The 15530-nt window shown below is 37.7% G+C and overlaps 1 protein-coding gene and 1 long non-coding RNA gene across 18 annotated transcripts in view; one reads left to right on the forward strand and one right to left on the reverse strand.

Moving 5' to 3' along the window:
• LOC108138735 (neural-cadherin) overlaps positions 1-15530 on the reverse strand; it is a 128464-nt gene that overhangs the window by 37879 nt on the left and 75055 nt on the right. The gene's annotated exons all lie outside the window — the stretch shown is intronic.
• Positions 7869-12004, forward strand: LOC108138738. Of its 3 annotated transcripts, none has more exons than XR_001774142.2 (3): positions 7888-9331; positions 9411-9683; positions 9743-12004. It is a non-coding gene; the product is annotated as an uncharacterized LOC108138738 (long non-coding RNA). The 3 variants fall into 3 exon arrangements; XR_001774143.2 differs by having other exon boundaries at positions 7889-9331; positions 9411-9674; XR_005977911.1 differs by having other exon boundaries at positions 7869-9331; positions 9411-12004.

Genomic DNA, 15530 nt, shown 5'->3' on the forward strand with positions numbered 1-15530 from the left:
TGGACACTTAAATCCATGTGGAAACTTTGTCTCGCTTTTGGGCAAAACTTTATTGGTACCAACTAAGTAGAAAATATTCGAGCTGGCTTCAGCTCATTACGCTGGCCAGAATTTTTCGGAAATTGAGCTTCAGCTGTTGCCGAAAACGCGTTTTTCCGTACATTGTTAGATGCAAAGAATCTGCTTTGCTTTTTATACGCACATATTTTAAAGTTTTATAACCAAAGGCAGGCACTTAAATGCAGCCATCAAAGGCACAGGGCCCTGTGGCTGTCTCTCCTCCTGATACAGATATAGCTGCTTTTGCTTCTGCTGCTGCTGCTGATGATGATATTGATGATGAAATTGGCAAGTTTAGATGAGCACGAGAAGTTTGCCATAAACACTCGAGCTGTGAAATGTTTATATGCATGATAAAATCATAAAAAGAAGTGACTTTGCTTATTAAATGCACACCGCAAAAATTGGTGATCAACTGCCAAGTAAAAGCGGGATTTTTGATGACTCAAGTTTTGTGTTTGGGAAAATTCACAGGGAAACTGAGCGCGAAACTATTTGGATGAGCAAAGTTCATCTGTTGGATGAACGTTTGCCGCCCTAATTTAGATATCTTGTTAAATTAAGGGAGACGAGGCTTCAGCTTAGCTTTTGTTAAAGACTTTACAAAAGCTGAAATAAATTAATGCATAATAATACTTAAGTGAATAAAAAAAAACAGCTAATCGTATTGAAATGACTTATTAATCAAACTACACTACTATTACCATCTCTTGGAATTAGATGAAATTAAAGAGTGCACAAGTTACATTTCTTGTTTAACTTTTAACACCCTTAATTGATTAAATCGCCTTAAATGATGCCCGATTCGTGTCATCTTTCCTCCCCGAAACAACCCACTTTTAAGTACCCGATTTAATTCAATTTGTTTTTGGAGTGGTTTCATGGTGTGGGCGTGGGCGCTTTAAGGGTTTGTTTGAATCGCCAAAAACTTTTGACACTCGCATAATTTATGTAGCGCAATTTGTTCAGTAGCTGGTCCGCTACATGCGATCGCATTGTTTGCCAGAGCAACATTTGCAGCAAAAAGTGCGCGGGCCATAAACAATGGCCAACAACGCACCCACACACGCATGGCCATAAGTTGACCCCTAAAAGCAGACAACGGATACACTGGAAATCATAAATTACGGTGGCCGTTGCGCTGTTGTTACGGATGCCTGCATAAGTTAAAACCACTCATACGCCCCCTTGGCCCCGGACACCAGCCAAAAACAAAATTTAAATAAATTCACTTGTCAAATATATCGTACATAATTTCAAGTGCATTTTAAATCAATCGCATGTGCTGCCCGGAGCCACGCCCATCGAACGCCCACTTTTCCGTCTGCCAGACACTGTAAGTGTGTGTGTTTGGTCATATAAAAATAAAGTCGTTGGGGGAAAAAGAAGGAAAGGGAAAGTGGCAACCACTTGCTTGTTCGATATTTATGACAAATGTGACCATGAATGCAGTGAGAAAAAATAAATGTTGTAGTTCTGTATATATTTTACCTATTGCCAACACAAAATACCCTTTGTCAGCAATAAAAAAATATTTTTTTTTTGAGCTAAGTAGTTAAATGAAAATTATTGTTTTATTTTGGAAAAGACTAAAAATAAAACAAATTTAAGAATGTAAAATCATAGAAATTTTGTACCCTGTTAAGGGCTTGGGTGCGCATTTGAGAAGGCGTGGATCTACGCGAGGGCCGCCACGACTGTTTGAGATTAATGGCGCGTCTAAAATGCTTCACGTGCGAAAAAATCTATAAAAGCGGCCCACACGCATACCACACATACCAAGGGACAAACTCAGGTGGTTTCTGCCCTGCGGCAGGTTGTGCCACTCCCCCAATTTCCACCCACCGATACCCTTTGCCACCCCCTCCTTTTCGCAGTGTGCGCGTGTTTTTGACACTTTAACTGCGCTTCCACTTTGAGTATAACTTGCGTCACGGTTGTTATTGCTGTTGGTTTTGTTGTTGTCGCGACTGCTGGCGCAGGACTATTGTTGTTGTTACTGCAGCTTGTTGGCTGTCATTTTGCGTTTATTCCAGCCAGGTTGTAAATGGCAGGACTGTCATTGTTCAGGTAAGTGCCACCTGCCCGCTGCTCCCCTGTCATCGGATGATTGTATGCATTTAATTTTAGAAATGGCGTTAAGCGAGAAAGAGGATCTCAAGTTGGGTCGCATTAAATAAATAAATAAAGGTGATTGTATCAGCTCTTTTACAGATTTTTATCTGCATTTTGATTGCTTTGGCAATCAATCATTCGATGGCCTTTTAAAGTGGCAATTTAAGTGGCCGGAATATAAAAATATCTTTCGGCAAAATTTTGTGTTATTAAACTTTTACTGACGTTCCAGTAACGATACATATTTCCACAGCATTAAAGCATTGAAAAATAGAGGAAACTTTTTCGTTTGAAGAATAAACTTTTTGTTAATGTAAAGTACATTTTATAGAATTTTCTCTAATGACTTTGTATTTTGATTTAATTGGATGATATATTTGCCTCAACTTAAAGTTTTTTTATGATACCAACTATTCCATTTAATTTTGACAACGATATCAATATCTTTTCCTTAGCCAAATCAGCCTAATATTAAATTTTTAAATCTTTAAAAATACTTACAAAAGAATTAAATGCATCATCCAAAAACATAATATCACATACCTGCAAGAAAAGAAAGAAAATGCTCTTAGACAAATTTGTAGGCAACTTAATTTGTGTTCTTCGACTAGAATTTTTCAGTTAATGAACTTAGCATAAAAGGCTCATCGTTCTGTCATCCTTTGCAATCAGCCAATCGAATTGGATATTCTGAGAGCTCCGGGGAAAAGTTGGAGGAAATCGGCTTACGGGAAAGTATGGATGCATGGCTATGGCATTTGTTCAGTCTGCTGTTGCAACTGCATTTCGGACTAAGCCAATAAGCGTTCGAGCAAAGTGAAATAAAAGTAGAGAAAGGCTAATGCCATGTCTTAGGCTGCGACCCCGCCCCTTCTTGCACTCGAATTTACTCGGGTATTTGCCCTGGGCCCACACTTTCACGGCTGCCCCAGCTTTTCCAGCTTTCCCGACATCTGTCGTCACGTTTTAGCGCTTTAGTAGCTGCAATTTGTTGGAGCGTGCGGCCGGGCCAAGTGCACACATGCATGTGCAAATAACTTTTTACGGTAATGCAAATGAATGCCAATTTACGAGCCGAGACATTCCCCACATTCAGCCAGCTTCCCTGCCAATCGCATTTGTCAGGCCAATTTGCAACTGCTGAGGTGACAACTCAATGAATCTCCTACGATCCCAATAAAATGGTGCAGCTTCTCGCCTATAAACTTTAAAGCAGACGGAGGTTTTAAGACTATTTAGAAACAAAGAGATACCTTTTTCGGTAAAGAAAATTCAGCTTAAAAGTATAAAAAATAATTTATGTAAATGTATCCATTCAAATTACTAAAAGAACATTTTAATAGGCATGTATATTAAAAGTTTGAAAAAATGCAATTTTGAATTTATGCAACAGTTTTACTAGCTGAAAAAAGCAAAGGACAAAGAGAGCGCTTCCGCGTCCGCAGAAGAAAGTAAAGCCAATAACAAATTCCTTTTTCGGCACCAAAATTGTTCGACAGGTGCGGCACCATGGGAAACTTTTGAACAAAAGGAAAAACAAAAATAAAAACAAAAGACATATAGAGCAATCATTTATGCTGCGCTTTGTGAAAGGCATTTCCACGGCATTTTCACAGCTTCAATACAAAAGGGGCGTGAATTTTCCATTCCTTTGTCGTGGCATTTGACTGGCAAATTATTTAGGCTTAGACAATGCGAACAAAAAGCCCAAGCACTTTCCGTTTTGGCCCCAAAATTCCATCACCCATACGCTGACCACGCCTAAATTGCATCTGTGTGTGTCCATTTTCATTTTGGATTTGTCTTTGGGTGAGTGTGTGTGTCGGTGTGCCAGTGTGTGTCCTTTTGTCTGTCCCAAGCATTATAAAACAATTTGTTGTTTTGACACCAACATGCCGGGATAGCCCTTTACCCTCTGCCCCTTTTCCCACGACCATCCCATTTATTTAACCACAGCTGACCCCACCTGAACCCCTTTGGCCCCACACACTCGTCTATTGTTTGCTCATTGGGAGACAGGATTTCGCTTTGCTTCCGTTTTGTTTGCGGCTGCCATTGGTATTTGTTTATTTGTGCCCCAGTGTGAGTGTGCGTTGTGTTTGCCTTGGGTTTACTTTTTATACTAAATGGAGTGGAGCACTCCATGGCAGCACTTAAGTCTTGTTTGTTTATTGTGCCGACGGACTTTAAAACGGCTTGAAAAAGGCTCTAACAAAAGCACTAAAGGATAGATAATATATTGTGTACTGCAAAATTAAACTTTTTTTATGAACAAAGTGTATATTTATTTATAATATGCAAACAAACTGGTTTTTTTAACAGTTCATTAAACATTTTTCTTTTAAAAAGTGTAATTTAATAATACCTTTCAAACGTACCTACATCAACAGTGCATAAAAAAAGTGCAGAACTTTTTTGTTTAAAAAATTGAAATTAACAAATTCCATTCTGCAAAAAGTTTCAGCTGAAATTTATCCGTATTAAAATTTCATGTTTAATCCCGCCACAACGCCCCTCCAAATTTATGTGGCATACTCTCAGCCATTGTTTAACACCCACACAAGCTCACGTGGAAAACCCACGGCGACTAAGCACATTGGATTACACGCGAATACGATCAACAATTGAAGTTACCCTTAAGCCCACCCATACCTAAGCTTATTACATGCGGAAAATGGGGAAAACAAATTTGGTTGATGAACTCAATTAGAGGCGGCGACACAACCAACGCCACCCCTTATTAGCCCTTTTTTAATTAATTTTGAACTTTTCTTTTTTTTTCTTGTCTGTTTGTTTTATTTATATATTTGAAATTTACTTGGGCGCCAAACTGTTGTGAGCGCAACTCGAGCGAAATCAAATTATGAAAATTATTCTCCTTTCTTCTTGCAAACACATTTTCAATTAGTCAAATTGAAAGTTTTTGCCGAAGACAAAAGTTGGGCAAAACTTGAACGAATTTAAGGGAAAACACTGCCGCCAGGACACATTGGACGTGAGGGTAGACCATTTTATTGCCTTTTCAGCTCGCAGGAAAAAGCGTCCAAGAAATTGCAACTAAAACGCAGTCATGCTGCACAGGATAATCCAAAGGATAATCCATGCGGCACAGTAAAGGGAGCTCTGAAAAAATCATACAAAGGTTCCAACAACGCACGAAACCCAGCTACCCTTCTCCTTTTTTTTTAGCAGTCCACACATGTTCAATTTTATGCTAACAAAGCTTTTTTTTATTGGAACCTGCTGCAGAAGGGGGCAAGACCCCTGGTTCGACTGCAATTTCGCGGCCTTTGTGGAGCCTGTGTGTATTTTTTTTTTCAGAAGCTTTACAGCCGAAAAATTGAAATGAATTTGCAGCTTGCAGCACGAGTGAATGCATTTTTTAAACCAGCCAGTTTTATTAAGTTTTTGCTGGCCCTTAAATGTAAACATATTGATGATGATGCCGCAAAAGCCGAAGCTTATGTTTGTTTTCATCAGTTGGATCAGTATTGGAAAGCTTAGGTGGAAAAAACTTTTTAAATTAATACCCAGTCCAGATATTTTTTTTTAGGTCAGCTCAGCTTCATTTTCAGTACCAATTGTTGGTTGAATAGTGGCTCATTTTAGCAGTTAATAAATAAAGTTGAACTGATTTTTCATTTCATGTATAAAGAAAAATAAAAACAAAACTTTGTAGGTGTAAACTTTAAAGTATTACGAAACTAAAATCAATGGACTCTTCCAAATAAATAAATGCATAAATAAATATTCAGATAATTAGATTATATGAAGCAAATATAAACAATTTACTACATTTGATTTTTTTATGATTGAGTGACCTTTGGCAGCAGGAAGTTATTTAATTTTAGCCAGGTTTTATTGTATAATTGTATTTAAATGATATTTCAATTTGTAAGCATTCTTTTCAGGAAAACCAAAATTGAAAACAAACAAATATATAACTTTTTAAATTACCTACCTAAAAGTCGATTTTGTTAAGGATAAAACTTTTGTCCGTAGCTCAAAACCTGTTTACCTGTTTGCCAGGCTAATCTGACCTGTCACCCCCCACTTTTCCCGACTGAGTGGCACATGATTAGGGCAACTCATATGCGCATAGAAGGCCGCGAGCCAAGTGGAACACAATTTGCATATATATCTTTATGGCGGGGGACCGAAAGAGTAACCAAACTGGGAAAATAACAACGCGACCTGACCCCTCCAACACTACGAAAAAATTGGAGAAAAAAAAGTATATACTAACGCAACAATTTTTCGGCGTGGCTGCTGATGTTTTATTTTTTATGCAAATTTTGTTTCATATGAGAAATTGCCAGCAAATGGGCAAGGGGAACAAAAGCATCATACAGTATGTGAAGAACGAAATGTGCAAAAACTTTAATAAAAGACTGTGTCGGTAAGGGGTTTGTTAAGGGGCCCCACCATAAATTTGCAGAGCAGGGTGCGACGTGCCTCTTCAAACAAAGCAACACTCAACGACGCTGCTGCTCCAACGAAATAATTTCAGGAGCAACAACAAAAAAATAAATAGGAGGATAACAGGGGGAGAGGGTTTTTGACTTGCTTGCATATTAAAAGTCAAAAGCGTTGAGCTGTTGAAAGGGTTATAAGGAGAGGGAGTGGAATTTCCTCCTGCTTTGTTGCATGCGACACGAAAAACTTGCGTTGACAACAATGCGACAACATGTTGTGGGGGACTCCAATCCAGAGGTAGCTGCTGCCTTTCAGACCGCCTTAAATTAGTTAATATTAATAATTTGGCGAGTTTGTGGGCGTCAGCTTCTTGCATGGGAAATGTTATTAGTCCACAGAAAATGGAAAGATAACTGAGGTGACTTTTTAGACAGACTCTGCCAACGCTGCAACGTTGGTAACGTAGAAATAAATTTTAAAACTTTAAGAAATACATTTTTAGATTACCATTTTTTTAACTTAGTTGTTATTAGCCCGTTTAAAAACTGTATTATACTTCGGTGCAAAATAAAACCTGCATAAAATGAAATTTTTACGCATTGCTTCCTTGATATATTAAGAGTGTTTTTTTCAACCGCATATTTTTGCCCTTTCTGTGTCTGCAACTTCGTAGCAAATCAAAATATTGCAATAAAATAATTTCCGCAGCAAACGCAACAAAACTAAAACTTCTAACTGGTAATTTCAATTGTGCAGCGATGCTTTCTCCAAGTTTCGTTGTATCTTTTTTCTGTCAAGTTCAACTTGTCGACAGTTTTATGAATTTTGTTTTTAACCTGAATTGCTATTTTTATCGTTTGAAGGATAAATAAAGTGTGCAGGACTTCATTTAAATTTTATTGCGAAACTGCTCCACAATAAAAACTAAATTTTAGTAATCAACTTGTTTTACCAATCAACTGATGACACTTCTCCCAAGCCCGCAGGAACAGCTGGATCACTGTTTTGCAATTATACACCTGTATGTAATGCTTTGACGAAAACCACATGCGATGACAGCTGCTGGCAAATAAACAGACAGCCAGACAGCAATCAACCAAAATGTACGACATATTTTGCAGTTGCTTTTGATTAAATTATATTATATTCGCAACAGTTAAAATTCATTAGAGTTAATTACAGCCGCAATTAAGAGGACATTTTCATAACAAATTGGGGGTAATTAAAAAAAACAAACAACAGCGTGGCATATAGCGAAGTATTTTCTTTATTTCTTTATTTGATTGCCTGTTTTAAATGAACAGGAAAAATTTACATAAAAGTCGAATAAAAAGGAAAATTTTTAATAAAGCGGGAGGATTATTTCTAGTGTGTCAGTTGTTTGGAAGTTACATGGAATCATTAATCTGAACTGGTGGTGGTTTCGTTAAGCAAATAATTTATATGATCTCGAAAACATGAACTTTCAAAGGGCAGCATGAAAATAGTATTTAATAACCTATTTATTTGGGACTTTTTGTGCTTTAACATTTCATCAATAAAAGCTGAGTTGATAAACTCATTTGCCAATCATTATTAATGCTAAAATATTTGCATTTCGATACCATTATTAAATGTCAGACCAGTTCCTAAGCCATTTTGAATGTAAGGCTGCTTACTTTGCACAAGTTGAGGCCAAAGAATAAAACCAACACAGCCAGAAAAAAAATGGAGCAATTATAAAAGTGGCAAACAACAGGAACAACTATGTTCAGGGAAAAAAGAAAAGCGTCTAGCCTTGTTGCGACTTTTGTTTTGCTTCGTTAGTCGGTTTTTCTTGGCGGTTTTTCGCGGCGCAAGTTTAAGTGGATTTTCATAATTTACGCGCTCTGCGCTCGGTGAAGAATCATAAATTATTACCCACAGCCGGGAAATGGAAGCCACGCCCCCTTTTTCTACGCTGTAACAATTGGATTTAATTGTAAGTAAAATATGTGAAAACTTTTTGTTGTCTTTTTTGTGCTCAGCATTATGAAGCCATATCGAGTGTTTCAAAACTTTTTCAAGTATCTAAAGTGGGTGGAATTTATATATTCAAAAAACGACCCACCCACTTTTCCCACACCCCCGCCCAAAGTCAGCGACATGTTGTTTTCATGTGATTTCCCACTGTCAGCAGCAGCTGCGACTGTATGTGTGTCGGGCTTTTTGTTTTGCTTTCATGATGATGATTTTCCAGCTTGTGATTCCTATGTTTGCCTTTCGTCAACGTTTATGACAATATATCAAGGGAAACTCCATCTTCAGCTCCATTTCCATCCCCAATGCTGCGGAACTTGGTCTACTTTATGCTTTTATTGGTTACATGAAAATATTTTCCGCTCTTCCTTATTTTCTTTTCGCTTCGCCTTCCCAGCCACAATTGTCAGCCACAGAAGTTATGAAGTATTTTTTCTTGTTTTTTTTTTTAGTGGCAGCAGGATGAGAAACGAGGAAATCGAGCGACATGTTGCCATAAAGTTTTTAATTAAATTGTTAGATTTTACATTGACACTTTTTTTCAGTTGTTGCTGGTGAATGACAAGCAAATTGGGTTCCTTGTGCACAAAAAGATACATACATAGCTAGCTAGGAGTTCAAATTCAGCTCAATATTTTACGGAGTTTGCCTTATATTTTATTAAACAAATAATTTATTGCATTTTATTTTACAATCTTTGGAGAAGCACATCAATTGGTTTAATAATCGTGAACATTGGCTGGTATATTTTGGTTTGCTCTCTTATTTTATTCTTTCCTTAAATCCCATTCTTTTTTATTTTATGGCACGCACTTTGGCAGCTTGGTTTCGAAAGACTTTGTTAGCAAAAGAACAGAGAACCTATGGTCAGTCCTGTGCGATAAGTGTGCGAAATGTGCGCGCCCCGGTAATATTTTCTCCACCTGACGTAAGGTGACCAAAAAGGCTGACAAAAAGGGAGAGCAAGTTGGCTGCACTCTCATGATAAAGTTGACACTTTATGCGTTTTGCCTCTGCGACGACAGCCTCAGGGCAGAAAATGCAAAAAGCCATGCAGGAAAATGCGGAAAATCTCCACCTCACATGTGAGTTTTGTAAGTTTTTGATTTTGTTCGAAAAGTTGAAACGATTCCTTAAAAATTACAAATTTTAGCTAGAAGGTGAACAAAATCAGACCGCATTTTATAAGCATTATGTGTTTTTACTCAACACTCATCAAATAAATCCGAACAGCATACATCGTACTACATTTTTTTACCCATTCAAAACAACTCCCAGTTTGGCTATCACATTTTGTTTTTTGTGCCTTTACCTGCAGTTTTTTTTATATATTTTGGTCAAAAAATCAATTAAACGCTTTTTGGTTACATACGTCGTATACGCAATATATGTTGCTGACCTGGTTTTATTTTTGGCTGAATATAAAAAGTGCAATGTGTGTAGCCCAAAACCAAAATAAGCAACTTAGTTGGGTTATTTAAGTTACTAACATAGGTAGAGTTAGCCGCTCGCCCACTTTTTAAATTGGTATTTAGTTTTTCGCATTTTTGTTGCAGCTCTAATTACCCCTATACTTGTATATAGAATGTGACCCACAAAAATTCGTGTTTATGTTATATGGTTTTTAGCACTTTGCTGAATTAATGAATATTTGAACGATGGTTTTATTGACGTTTAGGGTTTCATTTTGGGAGCTGCTAAGCGGAAAATGTAAAAGTGCAATTGATTTTAATTGGTTGCAATTTGATTTCAAATTGTTAATATAAATTGAACTGATTGATATTGAAATCCTTAAATAAATTTCCTATATATTTTTTTTATTTGCAAATTTAAAAGCATTTTCATTGCTATTTTTCGGTCTTTGTGTGCTCTTCAATTTTGTGCTCCTCATCAGGCTGTTTCAACAAAACCCGTTTGCGCAATAATTTCGAGTGCACGCTTGTTCAAATGAATTGAATTGGATAATTGAATGCATGAGTGACTGACTGGTTGATTGACTGGCTGAGTTGATTGAGACCCGCTATGTGCAGAATGCCACGAACTTTTGGCCCACCAATGTGTATAGTTTTTCCATGTCCTTGGGGTTAGGCATTGCAACGTGGCGGAGCGACAATCGCAACGCCTTTCAATCAAACGTTGCACACGAATTCCCAAACAAACCGACAGCCAGCCACGCCCACATCCGCCGCCCCCACGAACTGTCACTGCACGTGACAAATGCCGACAAACGACATTCGTTTTCCTTCTTCGCCACTCTGTGTATCTCTTACGGGCTTACAATATTGCAGCCGGAAGGGTTAAAAGCCAGCTACCTGGAGTTGTTTGGCCCCGGCTTTGTGCACCACTAATTTGCCATATATATCCTTTTATACACACTTTCATTTTACGTTTTCGGAACAGAATTTTTTATACCAACAAAGGTTGCTTTTCTGACTTTTCATAAAGATATCATATCCTTTTGAAGTATTGCGATATTTTAAAATGGTATTGGTAGTAATCAGTTAGGTCAATCCTTAAACATTCTTAAATACCAAAGCACATGAATGGTGAGTTATTTAAAGTCATTAATAAGCTATGAATCATTTTTCTGCCATTTTTGAGAATAAAGAAAATATTAATCTTAAGTTTTTTAAAGCACAAAAAAAACATTTCTGTCCTCCTGTTAAGTAATTTGAAGCGCATTTTTGGCATTAAAACTACCTTTTCCAGAGTAGCATTAGATATGATTAATTAATGCAACATTTCGGTAATCATCGGTAAGCTAGGTAATCATTAATGCTCTGAAATTAGGAAATAAATCAGTAGCCAAAGCTTTTCCTCTCGACAAATTTGACTGGCTGAAAAACTGGCGCCAACAAGTAGATTTCCGTCAAAGGGAGAGCTGCCCACGACTGGACTGAAAGAGGAAAAATGTTCCCCTCACACGAATTTCACCCCAAAATTGCTGTCATTAATCATTTGGCTTGAAAAAGGTGCCAAGCTGTTCGGGTGACGTTAATCTTCAGAGGAAATATTGGCCAAAACGAGAGACCGAAAAACCTCTCTGAAGACTCTACCAGTATTAACCTTATTTGCTACTACCAAGTTGAAGCCGAAAGGTCTAGGACTTTTCGTAAACAATTAAAGTAATCTGCGTGGGAGTGGCACTTTTTGTAGCATGGTTGCTGCTTCTGACTTTTGACACGTGTCATTTACGATTGAAAGCGTCGACACAACGACAACAACGATGTCAAAGTGAAAGAAGAAGTGAGTGACAAGGCCAGTTAATGGCCATTTGGCCACAAGCCAATACCAAGAATAGTTTTTGGCCAAGTTGCCAGCCTTTAAATACCTGAATCGTGTGGCAATTAAAATAATTCCTCACTAGGAGAATGTTAATTAAATGTTTATCCTTTTCAATTTCAAACTAATTGAAGTTTAAGTGTTTTAATTGCAGATATTGCAATGCTGAAAAGTTAATTGATATACTAATAAAATAGATTACAACTCGTAGGCGAAAGTGATATCAGTAACATATCACTTATTTAAAAGCAGTGTCAGTATCAATTAATGTTTGAATAGAATCGCAAAAATTAACCAACAACGTTTTCCTGCAACTTTCTGTTCAATGAACTTTACAAAAACACGTTTGAAAATATTGCTTAACATCCTGTCAACTTTGTTATTATCATAAATCTGCTGAAATCTACTTTTTTTGATCACCCTTTCTCTTCCCCATTTTTTAATTTTTTTTCAATTGGTAAAATGCTCTTTTGACCTTAAGCTTAGATAGATTTTTTCTTTAGTGCATAGTTGAGCTGTCACATCAGAAAACGCTTAGGCGGCCGACTGAATCTCTTTATCCTTTGCTCCCGGCTAGCATTATGCCAAATGGGCAGTTCTTCTTCCAATGCCGGTAATTTATTTGCACTTTGATAGCAACAAGATGCATGCAGCGGCGGTGGAAAAAGGGGGCTGTGGACTGCATGTAGTTGAGGGTGTGAAAACCTGCACTTATAAATCACTGAACGGAGGAGCAGATTCTGCAATGCTTTCGCTGCTGTTGTAACCTGCGACTGCGACTAAACAGTTTATTGAAAAGTGGACCCAAAGTGCAGCGCCATAAATATCAACTCAAGTGAGCGCGGGAACACCCACAATTGCAGTAAGTCGTTCGTGTTCTTAAAGCTTTTTAACACTTTAACTTGTGGGTGTTGTTCGCGGCGCTTCTTCCGTATAGAAAGTCATAAATGTATGTCTTAAAATAATACATTTTAATTTACTAATAAAATATAATTTTTCCAAGGCCAGATGGAAATAAGCAAAATAGGAAGGCAACTTTTTGGTTTATGGGTGTCAAGGTCATAGCGAATTGCATTAAAATTGCTCATCAAATAGCACTCGGTGCTCCCATTCAACAGATTCAACATTCTCACTTTTGATAACGGCAATCCCTACTCTATAGATGAGAAGCATTTCATTGCATTCGCTTCGATGACTGCTCAACATGTTCAAAAGCCCCCTCGAAAAACGCCATGAACAGCAGTGGCAGGATGTTAAGAGTCCTTCCCCATTCACACAGATACGCTCGCGCTCACAGAGGCGACTGGGTGTGTTGAGCAGGTTCAAAGACCTGCCAAAAAGCCGGCACTGTTAAATAGGTTTCGAGTGCTGCTCACGAAACTGGTTAACATGGGATCCACAGCGAAAGAGAGAAAGTCTTTCACTTGAGAGAGACAAATTCGGAAAATAAATTCCATGTGGGAGTAACGGCAATATTTTCCAAGGTCTGCTTATGTTTTTATCAAATTTGTATGATAGGGCTAATAAAAAACTAATATTTATAGGCAACAAATTATTCCTTTTTTTTAGTTATATATTTTTAAAATTACAATTTTTTTCTTGTGGAACATTATTTAATAATTTCTGTCTCCCTTTAAAAATGTTAGAAAGAGATACTACTAACATTTTATATTTCGAATTTCGCCAGTCCAATTTTTATTTGGGTTAACAGAATAAAATATGGAGCAGAAAGTGAATTTTAATAAACATATTTAAGGGGAATGTGGAGCCTATGTTGGAGCCGAAAATGTTTGTATAAACATTCGGGATGTCTGCTATGCTTTCTAACATATTTTTTATCACGGTCTCCACCGTTTTTTTATTCTGTTAAATTTTTCCCCTCAATTTTCGAGTTGCGTTTGGCTGGAGACTATATACATTTTCGAGAACTCTGTTTCGCTACTTCTCCTACATTTTTGGGATCCAAAGAAACTTCGCCTTGCCCCTTCAATGTTATCTTCCCGACTTTAACATGTTATTTATACATCTCTTCGTGTGGATTTTAACCTCGTTTTTTTACCATTGAGAGTTCGCTGCTTGGGTGCTCCGTAACCTTCTTTAATTTCTTTTGCGTGAGTTCGGCAACTTTTTGTTATCTTTTGTTGCTGTTGCTGCTCTCGAGTCGCAAAAGTTGTTGACAGGCATCTCGACGCAGCTCAGCTTGAAATAGTTCGCATGAAATTAAAATAATCTCTAAGATTTATTGCTCTAGAAAGCGCAATTGACTCGAGTAGACGCGAGTTTTCTGCTCGCAGTCTATTTTTGGGCCACTGTTGGCAATCCTTTAAATATGCCAGTGCGAATTTAAGGCAATTTATGCAAATTAAAGAAATGGGAGATGGAACGTTCAAGTATGCTCCCTTGTTTATCGGCGGCTAACCAGAAAACGTAGCAAATTGGCCCAAGTGCCGGGAGCTTTGTTTAATGGTCGAAAAGTACATATTTGCGTTTACTTTGGTCCTCGCTCTCCTTCCATTTTCCGTTTTCTATTTTCTCCTTTATTTCAGCGTTTCGCCTGGGGGCATTTCTCAAGACGTTGTCAGCTCTTCAATGGTAAATGCAGCTGCCACTTTGGTCAACTTGTTGTTGACTTGTTGCCACTCTGACCGTTCGGAAGGAAAAGCGGAAATGAAGTTGGCAATGCGGAAATGCCATTTTTCATGATTCCTTCGGACACACACACACTCATACCCATACTCATACGCCCTCTGAGGGAGATAAATACGGAGGGCTCTCCCCCTTTTGTTTTCCAGTTCATCTCTTGACTCTTTCGGTTTGCTTTTGACAAATTGTTTGGCGTTGCCGGGCTAATATTAACAGTGCATATCTATATACGAAGACCGACTGCATCTGGTGATATATACAGCCGTCTGGTTATTGTCTTGCCATTATATCTACTTGAAAGGAGTTGGTAGTCAAGGTTTTCATGTGGCCAATAATAAATTAAAGCTCGTTTAATTAATGTATGGTATTAAAGCACTTAACTTTAACAAATTAAGTTATTGGCCGTGTTTGACACATCAGTAGGGTTTTGAAATTACTTTAAAAGGTATCTATATGAATGCAATAAAAAAAATAAAGTCTCGGACTCAAAATAGTTCAATACGTACTCTTGGACAAATTTTAAATATTGATATCAAGTTTACACGCTAAACCAGAAAAGTAATAAACAGATAACATACCCCAATTCCCACAACATGTATCATGTTCGCTAACGACTAAACAAAATTCCTTTTACGTACCTGCAAAGAAAAAAAGAATGAAAGGCCATTATTAACAAACAGATTCAATTTACAGCAAATATTGATGGTCATCGCAGAGTATTTTTAATGGCTTAAACCGAGAGTTCAATGTCTGGCGGAGGGGACGCAGACCAAGCATCGATCATAAATGATGGAGTGCGGCAATCAAGATAAATGGTGCCGTCGAGTGCCGGAGGAGCCATGGGCAAAAGAAATTCACGACTCGGCGGCCATTTGTTGTTGAACTTTCGATGACATCACTGCGTATGCGCAATGTGCGACGAAAACGGTTTAAAGTGGGATAAAAAACAAACAAAACTAAAAATCAAACGAACTATTTACAAATTGTTGGACCCTTCATAGGAAGTCATAAATTGA

The sequence above is a fragment of the Drosophila elegans genome, unplaced genomic scaffold (assembly GCF_018152505.1).
Source record: "Drosophila elegans isolate 14027-0461.03 unplaced genomic scaffold, ASM1815250v1 contig_814, whole genome shotgun sequence".
Taxonomy (NCBI): domain Eukaryota; kingdom Metazoa; phylum Arthropoda; class Insecta; order Diptera; family Drosophilidae; genus Drosophila; species Drosophila elegans.